We start from the raw sequence: 25,852 nt of genomic DNA, 5'->3' as shown, positions 1-25,852 counted from the left end.
AAAGTAGATCTGTGCTACCCTCAACAAAGCTTCAATTAATACCTCCAGAGAACTAAATCAATTCCAAAATGGAGCTACATGTAACTGAACTTGTTGCCTTCCAGTCACTCAGTAACTCCCTACAAATATTGCACAGCACTTAGCGGGATTAGGGCAAAACCAACCATGAAAGGCATGAATTGCACAACCATGAGGCACACAGATCTCTCATTATTGCTATAATCATATCAGAGCAGCAGTAAATCTCTGGGGTGGAAGTGCAGATCCAATGATATTTGAGTGCATATTGATTCTGGCTGTTTGCTGGAGATAGAAGTGAAAGCCTTGGAGCGAACAAGCTAAGACCATACCAAGTAATATTTAAACTACAGAGATTTTAATATCTTAGTTAATCGTTGGGAATATTTACACAGTATTAATTATTACTAAATACAGCTATTTTTTATATATATATAAATGGAATGGAATTTATATTTATATATACATTGAATTTATATTTATATATAAATCTTAATGGAAATTTATTGCATAGGTTCATTAGCTAACCTTTAGTGAATTTATACCTGAAGGGAGAGAAAGACTTTCACCAAACACTGTTTTCCCAACAAACAGAAACCTCCATGTGTTGATCTTTAGTTTCACGACCTGAGTATTGTCTTATGAACTAGAGGAAGGAGAAATAATTCTGTTTTACAGAATTCCCACAGGTATCAGATCTTACTATAAGAGTTATAATTTCCTCATTTGTGCCTGACACTAAAAACAAGGCAGAAGGACAAAGCTAATTTTCTGATGTTTATTATTCTTATTTTTCCAACAGAGACATTGGATTCAAGCATTTTCATTGCTTGAACAAGGTACATGTGAATACACACTCTCTTTTTCAAATAAATTTGAGCAGAGGTAAAGATGGTCAATACTCAAAACACTTCACCACACTATATTACAAGGACCATTCCATCCCATGCAACAATTAATAACTACAGAGTTTTCTGCTGTTGAGGAAAACCCAAAAACTTCTGTCTTTTAAGAAGAGATCATGCCATGCATGCACGAATGCAGTCTCAATTTAGAATCATATTACCAGAAAGAAACAAAGTTTTTTTGAGCTAGAAGGTAAGACTTACTTTCCAGTGGTCCTGAGTCAAAAAACAGTGCCTAAACAAGGAAATTTAGTCTTAACAGGGCCTGCCTAAATTCCTCCCTCCCTTATTCTCTGGTCCTTGTGGTCCATAACTATTCAAGAAAAGGATGATATCACTGTAGAAGCAGCAGATTTTTCTCTCTGTGCCTCTATATTGGCAGACATTTGTGGAGAATATTCTCTTTAGGTAAAACTAAGATTTCTCCCCTCCATCTTCTAAAGATGTCCCTCATTGAAAAATGTGGATAGAGGGATGGTGAAATTCAGCTTCGGCAGTACCCAGCTCAAGATAACACATTCAAACCCCATAGTTCTTAGATTTCAACAATATTATTCCTCTAAAAAGAAGGGGAAAACCAACCAAACAAAATCAAGACTAAAAGTAAACCTCAAAAAAAAATCATTTTTTTCTTTGTTTTGTTTGCTCAACATCATAAGCAAGACAACTACTGGTTAAGTCAAACTTGGTAACTGGATGTATTGTGTATGAATATATACCCAACCTAACATTAAAAAGCAAACTCTGCAGCAGCTACAATATTTTAAACCATTACCAGTGGATCTTTTTTTCAGATATATCCTCTAAGTCTTCCAGTAATTACTACTTGTATCCAACATACCATTTTTCTGTCTCGTTAAGAACACAATAGTATAATTAGGTCTGTTGCAACCCCCCCAAACTGTTTAGCATAACTTGGTATAAAAGATATAAAAAAATCCCAAACCCTTTTTCTCCAATACAGGATTAAGAAGACACACTGGAAACACACTTTAAAACAAGACCAGATCTCACAGATACATCTAAGCCAACATGTGGCTACATCAGTTATCTGTAAGATCTTTTGTCTTACAAGACAAATTTAGTATTTGTTTACAAATCACAGACTTCATAGAATGTGTGTTGTGTGCTTGGTGACATTTAATATAAATGAAACTACTCAGTCAAAGTGAATAGCTGCTGTGCAATCCCTTGAACTCTTTAGCAGCTCTTTAGTAACTATCCAGTCAAAAGTGCTTCACTTAAGGCCCAGTAAACTGCATATCAGTTGAGGTAGCTGAATTCACTGCAAAATATCCAGCCTTTCTCTTTCTAGCTGTCATTTTTTTTCATGGCAATTCATTTATTTCCTATAATTTACCACTAAGGCAGAAAGAGGCACTGGAAGAAAATTCAGAAGCACCTGCAACCATTGTGAAATAAGTTGTCACAGTACACTGAATTCCTAACACTGATGCTGAGGTAGAAAGAAGATTAAGCAAGCTAGGAAACTATGAATTCAAGCTATAGAGCAAAAATTAGTCTAAAGCTTTTCACAAATATCTTTATTTCCCATCTGTAAGCTAAAATCTTGTTTGTAAATATTTGATATATAGATCCTTCTGTTTTATTGTTGAGCTTGTCTAAAGCTAGGATGGGGAGGAGGAGGAAGATGAGAGTTGAATCAGAAGGAAACTGAAGTTCTTAACAGCATCCAAGCACTAAGGAGTGTTTCCTGTCAAGGATCAGCCTGCAGAGTGGGAATTGTACTGCCCATGACAGTTTCTGGGAAGAAGCTCCCTCAGGCAGGTATAACTTAATAAATACTCTGTTGCAAAGGAAAGGTGGTTGAGAGATACACCAACAGCTCTGGGTGAACTGTGTATTATTATAACCCCCGGCAAAACGAAGCTGACAAATGTTTTCACTCCCAAAAAGGTGGCATGTATCCAGAAAACACTAAAAATGTTAAAAACCCTGGAAGGAACAGGAACACCAATATGCATTCTAAAATCTGAAATCCACCTCCAGTCTCTTATCTGTAGCCATTGAATGGATGTGGCTTGTATTTTCTTGATGGCATTATTCCAGTAAGCAACTTTATTGGCAACAGAAGGGACAATCTTTGGAGCAGTGATTAGAAATGACACAAAATAATTTTTTAATAGAGCTCTAAAAGTTGGAAAACAGCAGCAGTAAGATCATTCACAATCACTGATCATATTGCTTTTGCCAAAGAAATACTTAAATGACTTCATACCTTAATTAAAACGAGCGAGTTAAGCAGAGGAATAGGCTGCCACGTACAGGAAGGGTTCTGGAGCAGCTGGTAGCACAGTGCTGTGCCACTGAGTTTTAAACTGCTCAGCCACACCTGGCTGATCCACCCTCTCATCCCTCAGGCTCCACTCCTGCCTGACTCGTATGTTTGTCAGTTTTGCTACTTTCAGCTGTTGGGAGATGACAAGCTGTTTCAGCTGCCATCCAGCTGGTTTTGAGTCCCCTGACTTTTTCCTTCAAACCATCAAAAGCTTGACACATAAGATGTCCAAAATCCCCAGAAAGCAGATTCTGACCTGAATTGAAATCAGCATTCCCTCACATCAGCAGCTATTGCAAGGAATGTCTCTTCAGAATTAAACTCACATGCACTTTGGCTTTGCCATCTCTAACACCTGCATATGTAGCATGTGTATGTAAAACCTTTCAAACATACATACAGAATATAATATCCACCATTTTCTTCCTGGGGAGAAATTTGGGAGGCAAGAAGGAAGAGAAAAGAAAGCAGCACATGAGAGAGTAGTCATCTTGATTAACCCAATATGAGCTGATGTTCAGATAGCATGGTACAGAAAATAATGGTGCAAAGTACAAAGAATAAGGCCACAAACTTTTTTGAAACGTGTATTTTAAAAACTACTTATTTTCTAATGTAAAAATAGCTCAAATGAAACCAAGTTCTTTGAGAGCCTTACTCTGTATTTTGTGGAAGTACCTTCAGAAGAAAACTTACTGGCTGCAGATGTGACAGTCTTTAAAGCAGCTATTGGTTTAAAAGGTGGCAAGTTTTCAAGATCTGAAACTACTAGAAATGCAACCATAGTGAAATGACAAAAAATTTAATGCTCCTTTGTCTGATCCAACCAAAACCCAAAATTGGTATGTCACTTAACTCACAAGTTTTTGGACAATCTCAAGTCTTCCGACTGCTTCAGAAAAAATCTTTACATCAACCCAGCTACATCTGGGAATTCTAAGTATGAGAATGAGAACTATTTCAGCTCAAAGATGACAGGAGGAGTATCACCCTCTACAGGGTTGCCACAAATGTGTCTGCCCTTCTCCAACCAACACCCCAAAACCCCCTGCATCACATAAACTCATCATAAAACTTGCTCTTGCTTATCAAGACCAAAAATATCTGCTCCCTGACAGCCTCTGGGCATTCATAGAATCATAGTATGGCTTGGGTTGGACAGGACCCCTAAAGATCACCTAATTCCAGCCCATCCCCATCCCTGCCATGAATAAGGATGCCATTTACTAGATCAGGTTGCTCAGGGCCCCAATCTGGCCTGAAACACTTCCAGGGATGGGGCAGACACAATTTCCCTGGGCAACCTGTTCCAGTGTCTCGCCAACTTCACAGTTAAGATTTTCTTCCTAATATCTCACCTGAACCTGTCCCCTTTCAGGTTGAAACCATGACCACAATGCAGCCTTCCAGTAGCTAAAGGAGTTTTATGAAAAGGAGAAGCAATTTTAATCTTCCTGTCACAGATAGCAACAGGACAAGAAGCAATGTCTTCAATTCAGTAGGTCAGGGTGAAGTTGAAAAGTCTCTGTGTATCATCTAGGAAAAAAAACATTTAAATATGTGACTTTTTATATAATTACATACAAATATGTTAAAATTTAAACTCCAAGTATATGGAGGGAGAGATATATGTTGAGGGATAAATGCCAAATGGAATAAATGGGAACTAACATTTTACATGGGGGCAGGGGGAGAGTGGGAGGGTTTGGGGTTTTTTAAGGAACATATGCAACATGGTGCAATAATAATTCCAGTACTATCTTAGATTCTGGTACATGTTCCTTGAAAAGCCTCACTATTAATCCATTCCTAGTTGTCCTGAAAAACTTCTTAGCAATTTAATAGCATTCTATATGCTACTAAATTTATTAGGATTTATTTATTTATTAGGATTGACACCAATTCTTTCAACTTCACTGTATTTCATCACTTAAAGAAGCAGATACACTAAACTGAAGATAAACAGGGACACACAATCAAAACAATCCCTTTTTTTTTCGTCCTTACAGTGCTTGAAAGTGCTCTCTAATATCCCAACTTCTACTCCTATTTGCAGCCTAGTTTTCTTCCAGTGTACTTCTGCTTTAAGTTAAGGTTTCACATTTTCACTTTTAAAGCACCATAACTTTCTGCCCTACTGAAATCTGCCCTTATTGCCTTATGTACCACAGACCTTACTCCACTTCATTAAACCTTCATCTCCTTTTCTTCACATGCTCTTTTCATGCTACCATTTCTGTTCTTGAAGATACCCAGTGCACCCTTTTGCTCATTCTTCCAGATGAACCCCTAAATCCTAAAAAGGATTTAAAACAAGCCCAACAATATGTTAAACACTGAATTCAGCCTGCTTTCTTCGGTGTAACACCCACCTAAGCCCATACTGGTGCCTTACATGGCGCTACAGACATTCTCTAGGATTCCCCTCTCTATTGGACATGGAGAAAAAAACCCCAAAACTGTAAAGAGATTGCTTTTTGTGCCTAAAAGTCATTCTACCTCCTCATTCCTCCTGCACTTTAATTATAAAATGTCAGTTATGTACATATTCAAAATAGCTGCCCACAAAATAGTCATCGAAAATACATATTAACATCTCCACAAATGCTGTATTAAAGCTCATGCAAATTTGATGGGTAGATGCAGAATTTCCCCTAGCTGCAAGTGTAGCATTTACAGAACATCTTAACACAAATGCCTTTGATTCCCTCAGCACTTTTTTCTACATCCCAACATTCACATTCTGAATACAGAGATGGAAGGTAACAACACTGTTTATACTTTAGAATAATTTTTAAAAAAATAGATACAGAAGGAAAATAATCACTGCTTTAGAGGCTGATTTGGTGCAAAGCAGCTCCCAGTGTGCTGCCACAGTCGTGCTCCGGGGCTGGGCAAAGCCTGCTCCTAGAATGACACCCGGTGGCCACCAAAGCGAACAGCACGGTGTGATCCCTGCCCTCCGGCTGTGCTCGGGGACAGGAGCCACCGCTGTGTGACAGCCGGGCATCAGCTGGGAATCCTCCACACTACCTGCAAAACGCAGGGAAACCCTGCGCGGATTTCAAATTGAGATGCATACAAATTTTGAGTAACACAAAATGTTTTGGTTATTTTTCTTTTCCTTTTTTATACAGTTGCATGAGACTACTGGCTAATGGTACAGAAATCTCAGAATTAAATCTCTTAATTCATTCTGGAAAGAGCTAGAAGTGGGTGAGAGGCATTTCCAAAGTGTGACTGTGCATGCTCAGGATTAAACCATAAACTGCTATTCCAAGGTAGGGAAGATTAGTTTATCTATTCTTAAACATTGGAGGACTGAAATGCATTTATTCAGTGTTAAGTTATTGGAGAAGAACTCCAAATTAGAGGGAAGCATTGTCAGGTTTAAAATAAATTTGAACTAAGTAAAACTGTAAGAGTGCTTCAACAAGTCATCAAATTTAAAGCAAGGAATCATGGTCTAGAAAAACAATTGGCAACATCAGCAAGAGTTAAGAGCTTCTTGACACATTTCATTCTGATTAAGTACCACATGAGTCAGAGCAGAGCTTTTCTTAGGTAACAGCCTATTCAAAATCATTTGATAATATTCAGTACCATTTTTACAATGTTACATTTGTAGGGCTTCTGGAAAGTGAAACAGAAAGAGAATATTTATTACTTGTCAATTCTTAAATTTTATTTTATTTCTTAGATCAGCATCGAAATTCATGGCAATGCCCTTACACCCCTCTTTATAGCAGCTAGGATTATTATCACAGAAGATATTTTCCCTTTTTTTCCTTCAGACAAACACCTGCTTTTTCTCCAGTAATTACAAAGTCAAGTAAATAAAATTTCACAGACATCCCCCACAATGAAAATTTTTAAGGCAATGTCAACTCTGAGCTTCCTTAGGTGACTCTTGTACCATTATCCTCACTGGGCACGGGTGTGAGGGAGGTGGTGGGCACATACCCACACCCTCCAGTTCTGAGACCTGAAAACTAGTTTACTGCTTTCTCATCTCAGCTGTGCCTTAACACCTCTGCTTAGAAAGATAACTGTTAAAACAACCACGACAATTGTTTATAAAAGCATAATGAAATTATTCAGGCACTTTGTCCAAAGCAATAGTTTATTAAGACACGTTAGCACAGCAGCTGAAAGAGATTACCACTGAACACAAAAGGGCAGGCGTAGCAAACTACACCAGGCTGGAAACAATGACAAAAATGTGTCACTTATCAGTAAGTTATACACGTGCTCTCTCTGGCCAACCAATCGTGCAGGAATTTAAAACTTGTGGCAGATCCAGTGACTGCATGAAATCTAAACAAATAAGAAGCACAGCAATGGGAAGAATGACCTCCTACTGTATTAAGTTTAAAGCCGGATATTGCCGAGAGACATGCAAAGCTGTTGGAGTATGCACACAGCTAATCCTTGAGATACCATGGAACCAGACCAAAGATAGCATTGGGAAGGCAGATGGAGGGTTAAAACACAGCCTTAGGAACTGCTGCCAGCTGCCAGAACTGAGCAGGGGTTCAAAGCTCTGTGTTCCACAAGCAAAACTGTGACTGAGCAGCCTTCAGAGTGAGGCTGTTCAAGCAACTCCTTTGATCTTATTTTTCAGTGGATGCAGCCATGTTTTTCAACAGTTGAAAGGTTTTTAATTTTTAAGTTCACTTGCTCTCTGTTCACTGAAGAATGAAAACTCATTATTAGCTGAGAAGTAGATAGTAATTGCCAATGTGCTACTATATTTTGTACTCCCTCTTCCACCTGCTCCCTCATGCTAGGTTTACATATAAAGTCAAATTATAGTCTAAAACTGTACTAGAACCAGGTGTGGGAAAACAACAAATATACAATATCAATTTAAACTGGCTATAAGGCACCAAAAGGCACAGCACAGTAGTTCAGACTGTTGTATTTATACCCAGACCAACTACCATTATGCATGTTTTATCTTTATATAACCTCATATATATACTGTATTAGGGTCAAAAGGGACCAACAGATTGTGGACCAACAGTATGATTTTAGGAGGTTGAGCAATCCCATAGAGAATCAAGAACAATCTCAATAATAGTATTTTGCAATGGTGGTTTCTTTCATGTATTACGTTAAATCTGCTGTGGAGTAAAATTTGTTCCACATGACAGAAATTCTACCTGCTTGTTATTTCAAGTTCTAACTTTCAAAATTCCCTGTCCTTCTCCTCAGTGAATTTCAAAATCAGGTCTGTTTTTTCAAGGAGAAAAAATCAAACACAGCTATGCTCAACTGTCTTGCCCTCCTCCCTAAATCCTAAGGTAATCTTCCAGGTTCCAGAAATGAAAGTATAGAAGCAGAGAGGCAGAGGCAAGCACCATCCCCAAACTAAGAAGAGGCAGACAAATGCAAAACTCATATCAGTCACATCCCTGCTGCCCTCCTAGCTCATTATTAACTCTTGGCTATCTGGGAAATCAACCATAAAAAGTCACTTCATGTTAAATATTCAAATCTTTACTGATTTTTTCACTTGTTTGGTCATTGGATTGCCTTTACAGATGATCATTTTTCTACTATAGTTTGAACAGTTACAGCTCTCACTTTTTCTAAACTCTCACCATGAATTACCCTGGTGAGATTTTGCAAAGCATCTAAATGAACTCCTGTGTAGTTCTGGCAACAGTGAAATTTCTTACTTCTTTGTGAAGGTTTCTTTCATTTTTGGCATGACATATGCATTCCCAAATTTGACAGACACAGCAATAGTTAGTCTTGGCACTCACTGTTGTGCAACTCTGTCTCAAATGCTCATTCACGTACTTTGTTTTAAAGAATTCCCTCTGGCTGTTTCCTTTCAGCACAATTTTGCTTTTAATTATTGTTCCATGACACAATACAAAATATTTTTTTACAGAGGCATAAGATCAATGTATTTTGATACCTTACAGTATAATTCAGAAGAATTTGCCATGACAAAAACAGTGGGAGAGAAGCTGATACACTCGAAGGCCTGCCATTCAGCAGGACCTTGGATGAGCTGGATGGAGAGAAACCCTAATGAGGTTCAACAAGGATGTGTAGGGTCCCACACCTGGGGAGGAATAACCCAAGTACCAGCACAGGCTGGAGTCTTGGTGGCAACAGCTGTCCATGAGCCAGCAGTGCCCTTGGGGCCAGGAGGGCCTCTGGGATCCTTAGGTACACCAGGAAGAGTGTGGCCAGCAGGGTGAGAGAACAGATCCTGCTACCCTACTTAGCCCTAGTGAGGCCACATCTGGAGTGCTGTGTCCAATTCTAGTCCCTGCAATCCGAGGAAGATGAGGAGGTCTGAAGCATCTCCTTTAAGAGGAGAGATGGCAGAAAAAACAAGACTGAGAGGGGACTCACGACACTTAAGCATCTCTAAGGTGGATGTCAAGAGAGTGGTGCCAGACTCTTTCCAGTGGTGCCCAGAGACTGGACAAGGAGAAATGACCACAAGAAGTTCCACCTCAACATGAGGAAGAGCTTTACTTTGAGGGGGCACAGCACTGGAACAGGCTACCCTTGAGGTTGTGGAGTCTCCCTCTCAAGACACATTTAAACTCAACTGGAAGAGGTCCTATGTCACTTGCCTGAGGAGACCCTGTCTTGGCAGGGGGTTTGGACTAGATGAGCTCCAGAGGTCCCTTCTAATCCTAGCTATTCTGTGATTCAGCATCAGTTCATTAGACTTATAAGTTAAACAAACAAACAAAAACCAAAAAAACCTCCCAACATTTTCTTTACTTAGTTTTCCTGTTGTCCTCATATTTACTTCCATCTTTTCTTACAGGATCACCATTGGCTAGGAACTCTTTTTCTTTTTTTTTAATTTGTACATTAGCTCCTGTTCTTTAAAATACTTGACTATATTAAACAGATGCATAAACTCATTTGTAATTCCAAGCCACATATAACACTCCCCCACCATCACTGATAATGTGCAATGGAGATCTGCCTCTGTTTTGCCCACCAGGATATGCTTTTCTTTTTGTTCTAAGCTGAGCTGATGACATTGCACTTATAATATTTAGTTAAAATAAACTCTTTTAATGGCAGGGAGAGGAGAGAAGAAAAGACAAATGAGTCAAGTAGGGATGACAAAGTTCTCAAGGACTGAGAAACAGTTGTATTAAATCACCAACAGAGATCCCACCCTTACTCCACGTGAATGTGGCTGCCATACAGAGTTTCTGTAAACATTGCAGGGAGATATTTATACACATAAATGTGAAGAGTCCAAGGACAAAAGACATCTAAGCTGTGCAATGCAGAAACTCAAGTAAATAGATATCAGGAATTAAAATCCTTCCAGCATGGCACCTTATACAATTTGAAAACCTCACATTCATTTGTGGAGATGAAAAGAATATTAATTCTGCATTCTACATTCTTGTTCTACATCATTTTCCAGCATCACCCATCCCTAAAAGTAAACTAGAAATGAATAACATATCTTTTGTTTTGATGAAAATCTCCACTATTTTTTAATAAAGTTAACAATTAAAATAATTAATAGCTAAAAATTTTACTACTGATTATGCATGCAGTTGTCACTGCACTGCAAGCAAGTTCTTTAAAGTTATACATACTTAAAAATGTAATAGCTACTATAAGTAAATGCAACTATCACTTTTAAACAGACAAGTGTTACCATGGTGACTCTACAGGGAAAAAATCATGTAAAGTCATGATTATAAAGGTCAGAAAAGCCATCCTTACATTATGCTTCTTTTTTCACAGTAGAAGAAGTGCTACAGCTGCTGTAAAATTAATGTAGAACACTTGATATATACATATGTATATATCACAAAGAAAATGAACAAAACCTGGAGGAGATGCATGGTGAACCCCTGAGACTGATACCAGCTTGGCACCAAGGTAGTAGTACCAATATACAAAAACCAAAACATGCTTACATTTATGCTTTTCTATAGCCTGCCCCCAGAGTAGACAACACCCTTATTTTTACAAAGCTCCCAAGGTGGGACATTGATGTGCTAAAACACTGGCAAATATTCCAATCAGGTGCTCTGCAGGAGGTCAAACTTTCCTTTTCTCTCGTATTCTATCCAAAGGATTCGTTGTCCTGCCCACTGTAACCTTCACCTTTCCCAAAGTACGAGGCACAAGCTCACTGTGAAAACTCCCCTTCACAAAGCTAGGAGGAAAAGGTGCCACTTAAACTTTGTCCCTTGGCCACAGTGAAGGCACAGAGATTCATGGACAGCACAGAGATTCATCCATCACCAGATGGATGTCCCTGCAACTGCTTGGAGGCACTGGTGATACTTAAATGGTGGCTGCTGTCATTCAAGTTCATTTGACAACCTCCTGAGTGATCAAACTGACTCTTAAGGCATTTATATATAACTTCAGAATATACAACAGCTTGGAGTAAATGTGACCCATGTCTGTGCTGTTTCTCCAGACAGAAATCACTGAGATTTGTTCCAAGTGACTGATGCTAGACTTTAATTTAATTTTGAGAAGACACAATATTCTAATTCCCAAAAGGGAATAACACATGGAATACAAAGAAATGGAAGAAATTCATACCTTCCATGTATCAGTACAGAAAAAATTCAAATAAGCCAAACAAAACCACCACCACACACAAAACAACAGCAAAACAAAGAAAGCAAAAAAGCAAGCAAACAATAAAAAGCCCCACAAAAACACATCAATGAAAAATTACTCTTCCAGAGTAAGTATCCAATGCAGAATCATCACAATTCTCAGGCAAAAGCCTCTCTCCTTCAACAAGGACTACACTATTACAGATATAACACTGATCTTTTCAGTCTTCATTTACCTTAATATATTAGAAAGAAGAATTCAGCATTGTGTCTGGAAGGGAGCACTCTGGGGAGGAAAGAAAGTAAAAGAAATGAAAAACACACTGGATTTTTTTCCCCAGGTAGTTTTGTGACAAAGGTCTAAGGCACATGTGACAAGTCTACAGCCTTTGCTGCAGCAATGTCATTATATGTCATGGCATTCTACATCTGACATTTATTGAAGTTGTCTTCCTGGAAACAGAGCAAGAAGATTGCAGCAGCTCATAAGAAATTGCAACCCTTCAATGGAAAAAAAAATTAACCTTGTTTTTACTTTTAAAATTAGGTAAGGTGGCCTTTCAGATAAATCAAAGAAAATAAACAGCTCAGTAAATTGAAATACATATAGCTCACTGATTAAAAGAGCCTGAAAAAGCCTACAGCCTTGGTGAATTTTTAATGTAAGCTACCAAAAAAAATCCACTAACATCCCAAGCATGATTTAAAAATATATTGTACTAAGCAAGTATGTATGTAGATGCAAGGAGAATTAATTTCATGCATTCTCAGAACATAACAGAATTGACAGATTAACAGTATTTTTCCTTAAATAAATGACCAACTGGACACAGTTTCACTTTAAGGAAATGAGTCATGAAGAAATCAGAATGATGATAATGATAATAGCTACCTATCATTCAGGTTATTTAGGATACAGAATGCTGCAACACATATTACACACATACTTAAGTACTTTGTAATAAAATAAAATTAGGGAACATTCCAGAGGACAGTCTTTTGTAGCTCTCCAATCCCTTAATTGAAATACAGACAATACCTACAAAACTACAGGTTAAAAATAGGGTGATGATCAAGCAAATCAGGTCCACACAAGGAAACACAGAGGAAAAGAGGTAAAATTTGTTAAGAATATTGCACCTCCTCACTAAAATCGGTGTCTGACACTTGAAATCTAATTTCCCAGATTTTAAATTATCAAAGTGTTTTGTAACTCATTATAAAGTTGACATTCAATCAAAATCTTTAGAGGAGGAAAAAAAAATCTATTGTGAATTCATCTCCGGGTGAAACATCTAGCTATAATAGCACGATACATTATCCAAAGCTACTGTTATATATACATGCTAAATATATCTTTCTATATTTAGCATTAAAAGTACTGCACTGTAAACTCATGGCCAAGACAAGAATTACCTCCTCTTTGGCTATGGCCACACAAGACTTTTATAGTATGAGTTCAGCCAAATTGTTTTTCAAAAAAATTAGTTCAGCCCTGTAATTTTTTTCGAGATATCCATTCATTCTGCTTTCCAGGACTTCATTAGTCTTCCATATCCCTTTTTTACATCCAGTGCCACTGCCCTCAGTTCAATTACTCTCTATTCACTGTTTAACATCGAGCCTCAAGTCACTGTAAGTCAGATGAATGACTCAACCATGCAAATCACTCCAAGTTACACTGCACATCATGCAAGAGATCTGTCTTTCACACTTCAGCAGAGCTATGAAAACCATCTGGAGGAGAGGACAGTTACAGCAGGACACCTATGAATTCCACCAAAAGCCATCCCAATACTGACTCTACTGGGAGATGATACACATCGTGATGCAAACTGGAGTGTTCTGATATTTTGGCTAGGGCAAACTCACCCATTTTCACTGGCTCTCAGCTCAGGGTTTGGTAAGTTCTAACTCACACCTGAAGCAAAGGTGGTTTGGTTTGAGATGAAGAGATTTGATTACTATGCAGGATCTTTTAACCAAGAGTTAGTTTAACATTTCTTTTTCTACACCAACATTACATTCAGCCAGGTATGAAACCTCTGCAAACTGCATTCATGGGAATTAGCCAACCAGCATTGATCTCTGTACAATTTTTATCAAACCAGAAAAAAATATTGGAAACAGCTCCCAATATCCATTGTTGTTTATATAAGTACACACATAAAAACCACATACACACCCACACCCTGCTAACTGTTTAGCACACAGCTTAGGAATGACAGAGGAATCTTTACCAAGAGATATTATAGAAATATTAGAGTCCTGCTTGCCTTTATTCTGGAATATAAACCTTAAAAGTTCAGCTTTCTTGCCTACTGAGCGCTTTACCTCTTCAAGTTGATAAAAGAAACTGCAGTACCCAAGCAGACACAAAAGGGCAGAATAGAATCTTACTCATTTCTTAGTCTTTGAAATAAAAATGCACTCATGACTAACTCATGGGCTCAAAATTCCCTATAAGCCCAGATCCATTTTTGTCAGGTAAATGGCCACATATGGACACAGCCTTGACAACAATCACATGGGGATCTATGCCCATCTGTAACAAAGTCATCCCTTACAGATAAGTGCTGGACCCCACCCAAAATTTCTGAATGGTGTTGTAGAAGATCAAAGATTATGATTAAATAAAATAACAGTGTACCAGTGGTCCACTGGTAGCAGCAGCTTTTCATATTGTGACTGTAGAAAATTATTCACATTGTGTTCATATTTTTTATGGCAAATCTGAAAACTGTAGCTATTCCATTCACTTTACAGTTGGGGAAATGATTACTGGTGTAATATTATTCATGTATAGATACTCCTATATTACCTGGTCCTGAGATACCTAAAATATCTCTTCTAAAGTTTCTAAATATCTCTTCTTTGGTTTCTAAAAGGAAGTGATATCAGAAAGGCATCTGCAGCAAGTCTTTCAGACATGCTGGAAATAAACAATTTGCCACAGAGAGCATGGAAAATTCCATCAGCTTCCTCTGAATACTGGTAATATTGCTTAATAGGAAGCACTGAGTCACTGAAATTTATTTCATATCCAGGAATGAGTCTGGTAAACAGGTAGGTCATCTGTTTATGTAGCAAGACACTTTGGGGAGAAAAAACCCTTAAGAATTTGTGCGGTGAGGGCAAGGAGGTCAGTGCGCTCCCAGCATTCAACCTGCTTTTTCCAAAATTCATTTTGAAAGAGATAAATAGAGTGCTCCACTTCTGAGTGGCCTCACAAAAGAAACCTCAACCAAAAAAAAAAAAAAAAAAGCCAAAGTTCAGACTAATTTTTTCTTGCTGAAAGGACTGTATTCAAGCTCTACAATGGCCCTCAGACTACTAAGAGTAAATGGAATAAAACTGATACAGCCTAAACTGAAAATGAAAGAGGATGAGACATGAATATTTCTGTCCTATGTATAGCCTTTTTTGATAATAAAGCAAATTAAAGGACATTCAAACCCAACAATACTAACAGATCTATTCAGGATAGGTGTAAATTTCTGAAAACCAATTACACATTAAAGGATAAATACAATCATAAAGAACTGATCCTGACAAACAGATAAATAAAATGAAGCACATGTATCCTAACTGCATAATCAACCATGTATGTGTGCACAGAATCCAATAGGTAAAATTAAGACTTACAGAGTAGCATTCTTCTCTCACCAAAAAAAAAGTAATATTTTAGCTTTGCTGCACAGTTACCTTCAAATAAGTGTAACAGCTACAAAACATTCTGACTAGCATTTATATTGCTGTACAACATCTCACTCTCCTCCATCTCATGTGGACCCTCAGTTCCACAGGGTAATTTGCAGGAAGGGGAATGTTTTGTACCTATTGAGAAAAGAACCACTGAGGTGGGTGCCCAAAATGAATAGATGCTTTGCATAAATGTGTTTGCCCATAAAGGGTTTGTTAATTTTTTTGTAGATTTTGCTGTAATTTAGATGGAAGGGACACACCAACCCCTTCTTGTCTCCTTACGCTCATTTTTTCTACACACCAGACCTGTCACATTTACCAATAACATGGGACAATGCTTTGGGGGCAGCTTTAAGAGGTTTGATGGGTGTGGGCAGGCCTCCATTTCCACAGAGAAATGGTAAAATGTCTGAGGCACAGGCAGAGGAGTAAAGAGAAATTTAGTACAGGGAAAGGTCTAATCAAATCATTCCTCACATGATGATGTACATCTCCCAGAAAACATAACCACAGATACATCAAGGTTTCTTTACACTGCTCCAGAAGAGAGTCCTGATTAATGTTGAAACAATCCAGGAAAAAAAAAGGAAAAAATGGGGTCATTTTAGCAAGGTAAGACCCAAATATTTTATTTTCACTTGTTGACAATGGCAGGAGGCTAACTAACTCTTTGAAGAAGAAAAACATGAAAACCCTTTCATCTTTGAAAAAATATCCATTTTTCTTCTCCTAATTACATAACAACAGAAAATTCTAGAGAGTTGAATCCTGCCTTCTTTGCTTTTTTGGGTCTTAAATTCAAGCTCTCCTTTGAATTAAGTCTTCTGACACAGAGGTACAGAACAAAGCAAAACCAGAACAACAACAAATAAATTAAAAAAAAAAAAAAGAAAAAAGAAAAGAACAACAACAAAATCCCAAGCAGAAACTAAAACACCCTCCAAAATTTCCTGGTTTTCTGCCCCTCTGTGTGCAGATGAGCTCCTTCAGCTTTACTTCTCAGTTTTTCATGATACATAATCAATATTCAGATTTAGCCACCTAAAAAGTAAGATACCATTTATGCCCTGGAATATTTTCTTGAGGTTTTTTAATAGTTGCTAAGTGAGTTTGACTAAAATAATGAATTCAGATGAAATATACCTGGCCATAACATTCACAGTATTACAAAAAATATGAGCTGGACCTCATTTAGTTAGGGTGAACTTGCTGATGAATAAGTCAGAATAATTCTACAGAACAAATCTGGACAACAAAGAAATTCATACAAACCAGTGAGAATTTTCCTTTCAACAAAGTTAACTGCTCCTATTTAGTTATGAACACCCCTGCTAAACAGATACTAAAGACTAAATACACAGCCAGATCCCTTTCACCTTCCCACACACTTTCCTTCTATTTAGACTACAAATAGGATTTTAGATATTTATCTCACAAGGATTAATACATTTCCACTATAAATCTGGCTCCTGCACTGCTAACTGTTACTCAAGTGTTCCATAATCAAAACAGATGTATAAATTGAAACTGATTAATTCAAGGTGCAGAACTGGAGAATGGACTGCAAAATCTTTCCACAGATTTCAAAGTTATAGCTTTTCAGATACACCCTGCTGTACAGTCAGTCACATTGCAGAGTTCAGATCCAGATTTATTACGTGCTTATGTGCACTGAAAAGACTTAATCATCAGCTTTTCCTCATAAAAGCCTTACAGTCCCAACTTCATTTAAATGCAGAGAAGACAGATTTTTCAGCAAGACATTTGCCTCTTTCCTGATCCATCCATCCAAGGTTCTGTCTGTTCAGGAAAGGCTCCCTATTGCAAAAAGCACTTAAACCATCACATAGTTTCCTCAGTTATCATATCTATATGTCAGATGGTGAAAGACATACTAGTGCACAGACAGAAAGATTTTATGGTCATCATCCTCATTCAGAATTTCTCTTTTCCATGCCAGGGATTATTCTCTTGCCCTTCTCCTAAATTACAGAGCAATTTATTAAAACTGTGTACAGAAGTAACCAAAAAGAGATCACTCACAGACATGAATTAGCACTGCTGTTTTAATTTTTTTTTTAATAACAAGAATGCTGGTTTCTAAATATTTGTCTTTCAAAGCCATTAAGAATTCCAACAGCATTGGTAATGTCAATTTTTTTTTCAGCAGAAAGTCCACAAATTTTAACCAGTGTAGGATAAAGCCCAGAATTTGTGACTACTCAGTTGCCTCTTTGCCGAAGCAGTGAATTGCAGAATTCCACCCAAAATTTGTCTGCCTAAACCTTATCCTTCATCAAAGGTTACATCTGGCCTTTGCAGGAAGCTGTTCCCAGGACAGAAGCAGCATTCCTGATGCACCAGTCTGATCCATTAGTCCATGATGTCACACCTTGGCGCTGAGCCCTTGCAGAGGGGGAACACTCCGGATGCCAGCAGCTCATCCGTCTGCTCTGCAGCTCAACTACCCTGCAGGCAATCGTTTCTGCAAACCTTTCTCCTTCCCAGAAAGATTACCAAGTCATCAGTGTCCCTTCTGGAACACCACTGGAGACAGCTATGCTGTCCCAGGGATGTGTCTTTGTGTGCAGCACAGCCTGCCCCGTGAAAGGAAACCACAGCAGCTGTTGCAAGACCACCTATGCCACAAGACCGAGATGATGTGGATAACCAGTAGTGTCCTACAGTAACTGAAAATGGAAGATTTTGCACTGAATTCAGCAAGGTTGAAAAAACATAGTCTTTCAAGAAGGGAATAAAGGTAGAAAAACTATTATTTTTTTCCTTTCATGAAAGTGACTTTTACACACAAGTGGTGACTTTTCACCCTCCCCAGCATGAAAATCCTGGTAGCTTGTATTGCCACATGCCAAATAAACAGTGCATTTAATAAAATCTTGGTAAAGTGCTAGCTTTGGGTGATCACCATTTAGCCTCCCTTCTACAAGCTAAAGAGCATGCAATTCTACATTGACACAACACAGAGATTAGTTTTCTTTTAACTCTCAATCTTGGTTTCTGTTGCAAAAGATAAATCTCGAAGGAGAGAACATTTCTTATATCCTTCAATGTATTTGTTTCGACATGTGCTTTTAGTTCTCCCTTCCCTGCCGCTGTCCACAAAAGCACAGTCTAATTTTCATCTCCTTAGATGTTGCACAGATTTATTTTTAACTTTTTTCTTTACATCATCCTGTGTGCACTGAAGCCCTTTCATCACTGGATATTTTTCTGGAGGATGCTGCAGTGTGAACACTGTAACTGTGACCACACGCAGACACTGAAGCACAAGCAGCATGTGGCAGCCCCAGCTACTGTACACAAAATATTTCAGAAAGTCTTTCTAGCATAGTGCATGCACTTTGTCTGCAGCTTCCAGACAACCTATCATATAGCACTCAAGGCAGCCAGGGCTTTTATGGGAAACACATGGCAAGCAAAAGTCATGACCTACTTAGTAACTAGAATTAAAAGAAACTGAAAACATGAGTCCAGCTACTTTTTCTCCTCCCTTGAGAAGCAGAAGTCATGCTGTTGAACTCAATGGAACTACAGCAGTGAAATCCTAATAGTACCCCCAAAAATTAAGACTGCTGAATAGCTTTGATAATGATTACCGATTCATTACTGATAATTAATCAAAAACTTGTATTTTGATTCATTGATCACTCATTTGAATAGATACATCAAAACATCAAAACTGCCCCATCTGCAAGACAGACAATATTTTTTCCTCCTTTAACTGATCCAAGCCATTTTGGGGGCGATTCAGAGAGGTTTTGGGTGATTCAGGGAGGTGTTACAGAACTGTATCTGCCCTCAGGCTGGATTCTCTGGCATTCAATGGTATCACAACTCCCAGCAGCACTGCCCTCTCTTGCATTTACCTGTTACTGCCCTACCCCATGATTCCAGTTCAAGGACCTATAGTGGCACTGGTGAAGAGACAGAGAGTACTAAAGACTGATTTACTCAAAGGAACTCACTGGACAGCCAGCCCCAGGTTGATGGAACACAGAAGCAACACTTGAAGTACTTTCTCTCCAACAGCAGCAGAAATCTCAACCCAGCCATTAGGCTTTTCCTAAAGCATGTAAATTGCAAGCCTTTCAGGGAGAAGGTAGCTTTCAAATCATCAATCAGACAACATCTTTTTGCAACTAACAGTCATCTTTTAGTTTCAACTTTTGATTGAACTTCCACTGAACAGAATTTGGTTCCCAAATTATAGGCTTCTGCATGTCCTTGCAGGAAAGGTGCGGAACACTTTGCAGGATTTTGAGGAAATAAATACTTTGGTAATGTTGGAAGAATGTACTTTGTAATTAGTAGCTTAGCACTGATGACAAGTTGCAGAACAAAGTATTTCTGCAAGTCAAAAAAGGAAATCTAAAATTAATTCTCTGCAATCCAGTATTAAGCAATGATGAAACCATAAGGTGGGGGCTGTCACAGACAGAGGAAAAGAAGGGAACAAGGGCAATGGTAACTCCCTGAGCCCAGGGAATAAAAGAGCTATAAATTGGCACTGGCAGAATTCATGCCACATCCTGTGCTTATATTTACTTGTGGGGAAAAACCACAAAACCTTACATAAAAACCAACCAACAAACCGAAAAAACCCACAATGTGCATTACTGAAAAAGGTCAACAATTGCACATGATCGTTCTGGGGGAGCAGGAAGCTTTCTACTTCCCCATCATTGAGGAAAGAAGAATGTGGACTTTCACTAAAACCACCAACTTCCTGCACAGAGAAAAAAAATCACTCCCAAACATCAGGCTGATTTTAGCATAGCAGAGCTTATGCAAGGTAATGCTCTGCAGAAATGAAAAAAGAAAGGTTAAAAAAGGGCACCGGTAGCACAAGCAATTTGAAAATGCCTGAAGCTTAATACAGATTTATTCTCCTTCCCATCTTTATTCCCTCTACTAAGGCTGCACACTGAAGATTTGCATTTGAAAAGGACTTGCTCATCCTCTCCAGGGAATCAAAGCAAAAGGAAATCTTACTGATGACTTTAGAACTGCATTAGTTCCCACAGCAACACGCCCATCACAGACACACACCCCTGGGCAGCCCCAGAACAGCCTTGCAAGAAATGCAGACCTTGTTTGGAGCAGCTGCACATTTCAGAGACCAGGACACTTCACACAGAGCTGCAGCACAAGAAAAATGCCTCAATGCCTCTGGACAGTCGAGGGTTTCACCAAAACTCTCAGCAGCTGGCACAGCCTGCTTCACCTCACTCGGTGCTGCATTTTGGAATCCACCCGCAGCGCTTTGCAAGCAACAGAGTCTGAGAGAATGAGTCTCCCAAATACCAAATAAACAAAACAAGACCAAAACAGAGGCTTTGGAATATTCCCTCTAAAAACTGCTTCTCAACAAATATCATGATCCCATCTTATCCAGTCTCTGGAATGGTTGGCTCTCATTTTTTCACCCTGTGTCTCTAGGATTCTCAATGCCTTGGCTGACATGAAGGAATCTGGGGAAACTGATGATGACACACGAGAAAGTGAATTTATAGACATATTTGCCCCAAGACAAATGCTTATTTCTGTAGGCAAAATCAGGATATACCACCTTGACTTAGAGCAATGTTGCAGAAAATATGATAGCTTCTGGCATCTGGTTCCCTTTTACTTTTTTCATCTAATTATTTATCTGTGAAGAAAAAAATAAAGTATTTGCAAAAATAAGGCTTTGTGATAATGAATTTAAATGGCCTCAAGTGGGAAATAGTTTTGTCCCAGATGATCCACAAAACTTACATTTTAAGTGAGAAAAATGTGAGCACAAAGGAAAAACTAATTTTCTTTGGCCTTAATGCATAATTTCTACTGATTAATAACATCCTTTGGAGTTTAATATCTTGGGCAATCATATTTACTGAAGACAGCATAAAAATATTTTTAAATTCTCATAATAGTGCCTTAAGAGGCAGTCTGAAAACACAGGAGAGAGAAAGAAGGCATCTGTACTGCAGTACAACTTCTCAAAGACAGACACATTGGCTTATTATTTTCCCAAGGAAGTTACTGAATACTTGTTCCTCTCAGCAAAATGGTCTCTGGGGATGCTGCATCTGAAGGATTTCAGGGAAACGAGAGTCACAAAACATTCAATGCCATTTCCTCTCCCACCTCACCCATGGAAAGACTGCCTTTTCCAGCTGGAAACAGACTTCATCATTTTGTACTTACAGGTCACGTAAATTTTTCTGAAGTCACCGCAAGAGATACTTACACTGCCAATTTAACCTTATTTATTCTTTAAAATTATTTCAGTTGCTGGATGTTGGTGTGTTTGTGGAGGCTAGAATAGATCTGTTCTGAGAAAAGCAACCTGCAAAAAAATAAAAAAAGCATATTAGAGTTATTATGAATTTTTTAAAAAATTACTCTGTCCTACTTTCTGATCTGTGTCAAGCTAGCTACTACAGAGAAAAAAAGATGGCAGGTATTATTTTACTGAAGAAGCTCAGCTTGTGATACCAGCCTTGCCCAAAAGTCCAGGATGGAATAGTGTCATAATTCAGGGCACCTGAAGACAAGCAAATTCAGAAAGTAGCGAGGGGGAAGGCAACATGCAGGGAGATGGAACATGCTTCAATTTTAATCCTAATACCAAAGTATTTATTCAAGTATTTTTACATGCAAAGTTCATTTCTTTCACATGTCCTTCGAATAGATCTTCTCTTGTGTCCTGACCAAGAAATAGGACAAAAAATGTCATGTTTCCTCACAACATAAAAAGGTGGGGAAAAGAAAGAAAGTGGTATTTAGCATGCTGTGTTCCTAGCATGAAATTAATGTTTATTACCCTAACCACAGTGCACAGCATTGAGATGTGCTACTCTTATTATCAGGCTGGGCTGTTACCCACACCAGGCACTTCTGTATCACATTCTAAAATGCTGGAACACAGAACACATGGATGTACAGATTTTTACAGAAAGACTCCTGAGATAACTTTTATTTACAATGGAAGGAACAAATTTGTCAAATAGAGCAAATCTATATTTCTCTGTCTCTTCAGTTTCTCCTAGCTCCTGGATGTGGTACAATTACCCAAAGCAACTAATCTGGAAAAAAACCCCATCTTAATGGGATTTCTTTCTGTATCAGATGAAGGGTCAATTTTATAGATATGTGTATTCCAACAGATATTTAGCCCAGCAATCATGAGCATAAATGAACTACAGTTGAGGCTATGCCTTGAGTTATTCAAGATGCACATTGTTCTACATGGAACATTCCAGACTCAGAAAAAGCCATTTTCAAATTGTGTTGTGTGCAAAAACATTAAATAATTTTAAAGCCACCAGTTGCTTCTTTTTTTTTTCTTTTTTGATATTATTCTACACAGAATTTTGAGGTCTCTGCATTACCCATTCACACCCAGGAACCCACTTGGATTAAATCGCAGATCACTTCTTTCCCACTGTCCCTTGGCTGCCTGAAACACAGATTTTCTTTCTAGCACTTAATCATGGCTTTGCAGAGAGGGGGGAGGAGTAGAAGGGCAACAATTTAGTGTGAGTCAGAGTACATACAGCTACTGGCTCCAGGACTGGTAGCTCTACAAAAGGATCCGCCAGTATTTTCCATTTGCCTTTCAGAGCAATTTGGCTCTGTTTACTTCATAAAAGGTGATCTACATGTGCTGGGTGATGGAGCTTATGTTCTTTGCTGACAAGCTCAGAACTGAAAGGGATGTTTCTTCAGGATGACAGTAAGCAGAGTACTTCCTAAGCCAAGGATTTTTGCCTTAAATCACGTTAGGTCTCCTAAGTTAGAAAGCATCTTGATAGCAGATGATGCTACTTTGCACTTCCTTCTCTTTTAACTGCTAACAGTAAAGTCATAATGGCTCCAGTCTTATTTTCTACCAGGTCATTTGAAATTGTCTACACACAGTAGCATTATTACTCTCCAAAACTTAGAACAAACTAGCAAACCCAAAACCTTAGAATAAACTAGCAAACCCAAATCCAGCAAAAGCTGAAGTAATTTTACCACTTTTGGAGAAAAGACTTTGTATGTCCCAGATCAAGCTATGTGAAATACAGCATTAGATTCTGTGAGGAGAGTGGGCTGACAGCAATCAGAGCTCTGTGAGGATTGTGCAAAGTATTATTTGCCAGCCCTTCCCAGGCAAATAGATTCAGATGTAATGAGAACCCTACTTCCTCTACTGTCATTTAATATCTACAAGCAAATTCAGTTGCATTTCAAATGTCCTCTACCGCCTTTACCGCCTTCCCTTCTTTGGTTTTTTTTTGCTGGCTTTTTTTTTTTTTTTGCCAGACTCATTCCCTTATAAATTTCATTGTCAGTCACTTTTGCTGGAGAACCCAAGGTATACTTGCCACAAGGGGAACCTTCATCCCTTAATACCAGTAATGAAAATATCTTAGGTTCTGCCAAAATATTCAGTCTGCCCTTTCTTCTCAGGGAATCATTTTAATTATTTTCTTCCTGTCACAGACCCAAACTTCTGAACAAAGTCTGATTTGTAGCTCAGATGTTTATAGGGCTGCAAAATTTTACTGAACTTTCAAGAAAGAATTTACAGGCTCTATGGAAAATAAAGTATTTCAAATAAGACAGGCCAATGACTAAAGCAGTGTAACAAATTTCTTGGTCTTCTTTCAGAAACTTTTGCTTACACTTCTGATATCCTCCCCGGACTGTGGGAATACCTCATCTAAAAGTAAAAGGCTTTTCTTTATAAATGTCTAACAAATGGAGTTTTGCCAGGCCTATATTGGTTTCTCTGCATCTTATGTAGACTGTAGATGGCCCACAGTAAAATGAATGCTTGCTTGATTGTTCCATTGGTTTTCCTTATGTCTATCTTTTAAAACTGTATATGACAAATAGTTTTCATTATGTTCCTTTAATCTAAAGTTATGTCGCTTTTTCTACAATATTAAATCTTCAGATCAATTTTTATGGCAACCACAACTGTGTTTGTTGATTGGTTTGCAATCATGAAATTCAAAGTCACTTACCTTTAAAAAGCCCTGCCTGAAAACCATATCCATTTGCAAGTGATTTGCAAGATTTTGACAACACAGATTCAAAGATGACAAGCAGAATAACAAGACTGTCAAAAGCTTTACTGGCCAAGATACTTCAGCCTCTCTGAATATTCAGCTGAAGGCTATTATTTTGCCTTATAGTCAGTTGGTTCTACCCTGTTTACCTCTGCATTTTGATCAAAATCTAGAGGCCTCTTACAACATCTCCAGGGACAGCAAGAAGTTTTCTTGCTCTTGGAGTGGGCTGCCAGTGAATCTGTTTGGAAGTCTAGCCTTGTCCTAAAAATTCAAATTGGAAAGCCTGCAATATTAAATCTGCTCTCAATTCTGCACACAAATTAATAGGACTCAGATGGATGAAGCTTGTACTCAGAAACATGCTTAATTTTTTCTCATTTTTTTTCTAATTCATTAGGCTATGTAACTCCTAACAAAACAGAGGCCACAATGCCTGTGATGCTTAGACCAGTTAAGATTAGTTCAGTTTGAAAGCCCTCTGCATTGTTTTGGTGGAAATCTCAGTTAACACTGCCATAATAACTAGTAATTGTGAAATGAAGTGATCTCCCCTCTCTCTCTGCTCAGGTCATTTGTCATAACTGGTTTTTTGAGGCACGAACCAAGACACAGGTTCCATTTAGCAATCGCCAAAGTCATTGCCATGTTCAGTGTTGCACAGAAGACTTTTAAAATGTAGAGTGCTACAAGAGTTAATATTATTTCTGCATCCTGATTTGACAGCCCTGGAATTTAGTTTTCACAATGTTCCATTTTCACTCACAGAGCCTGCTGAGGATCACAATGTCCAATGTAGTAATAGTACAAATGGAAAATTATTGCAAAGTTCAATTCTGTAAGAACATCTAACAGTGTTGTGACATTTCAATTTCTGCTATTGAAATTCTTTTAGAAGCTTGGAAAGAAAATGTGTGACTGGTTGGCCCATACATGCTACTGCAATTATTTAAACAGCATGACAATTCTTAAGACTGTTCCATACCAAAGCCTACAGATGCAGCATTTGACCAAAAATTGTCATTTGAGAAAGTTCTTAGAAGTTTCTAAATAAGCCCTATGGTGCACTTTATTTTGGGTGCTACTTCTGCCACTTATTAGAAGGACCAAAAAAAGTACCACCAACCCTTGACAACCTGGTAAAATTCATTATGATACATACATATTCATGTAAGTGTGTAAGTATAGATAAGCAGATGTACGAAACTTCTAGAGAAGTATAGTTGTGTGTGTGTGTGTGTGTGTATTTTAAGACAAAGAAAATCAAAC

At 38.2% G+C, this 25,852-nt stretch overlaps 1 protein-coding gene across 6 annotated transcripts in view; it reads right to left on the bottom strand.

Annotated features, from left to right (window-relative positions):
• Nucleotides 1-25,852, bottom strand: part of LOC143693955 (uncharacterized) — a 183,785-nt gene that overhangs the window by 17,509 nt on the left and 140,424 nt on the right. For all 6 annotated transcript variants that reach the window (XR_013182073.1, XR_013182072.1, XR_013182074.1 and 3 more), the window contains one exon: nt 21,769-21,867. The gene's annotated coding sequence lies outside the window, so the exon portion shown is untranslated. The remainder of the gene's footprint in view (nt 1-21,768; nt 21,868-25,852) is intronic.

This window comes from Agelaius phoeniceus, chromosome 4, assembly GCF_051311805.1.
Source record: "Agelaius phoeniceus isolate bAgePho1 chromosome 4, bAgePho1.hap1, whole genome shotgun sequence".
Lineage (NCBI taxonomy): Eukaryota > Metazoa > Chordata > Aves > Passeriformes > Icteridae > Agelaius > Agelaius phoeniceus.
Note: the sequence above shows the minus strand (reverse complement) of the source record. Positions and strands in the feature narration are given on the sequence as shown.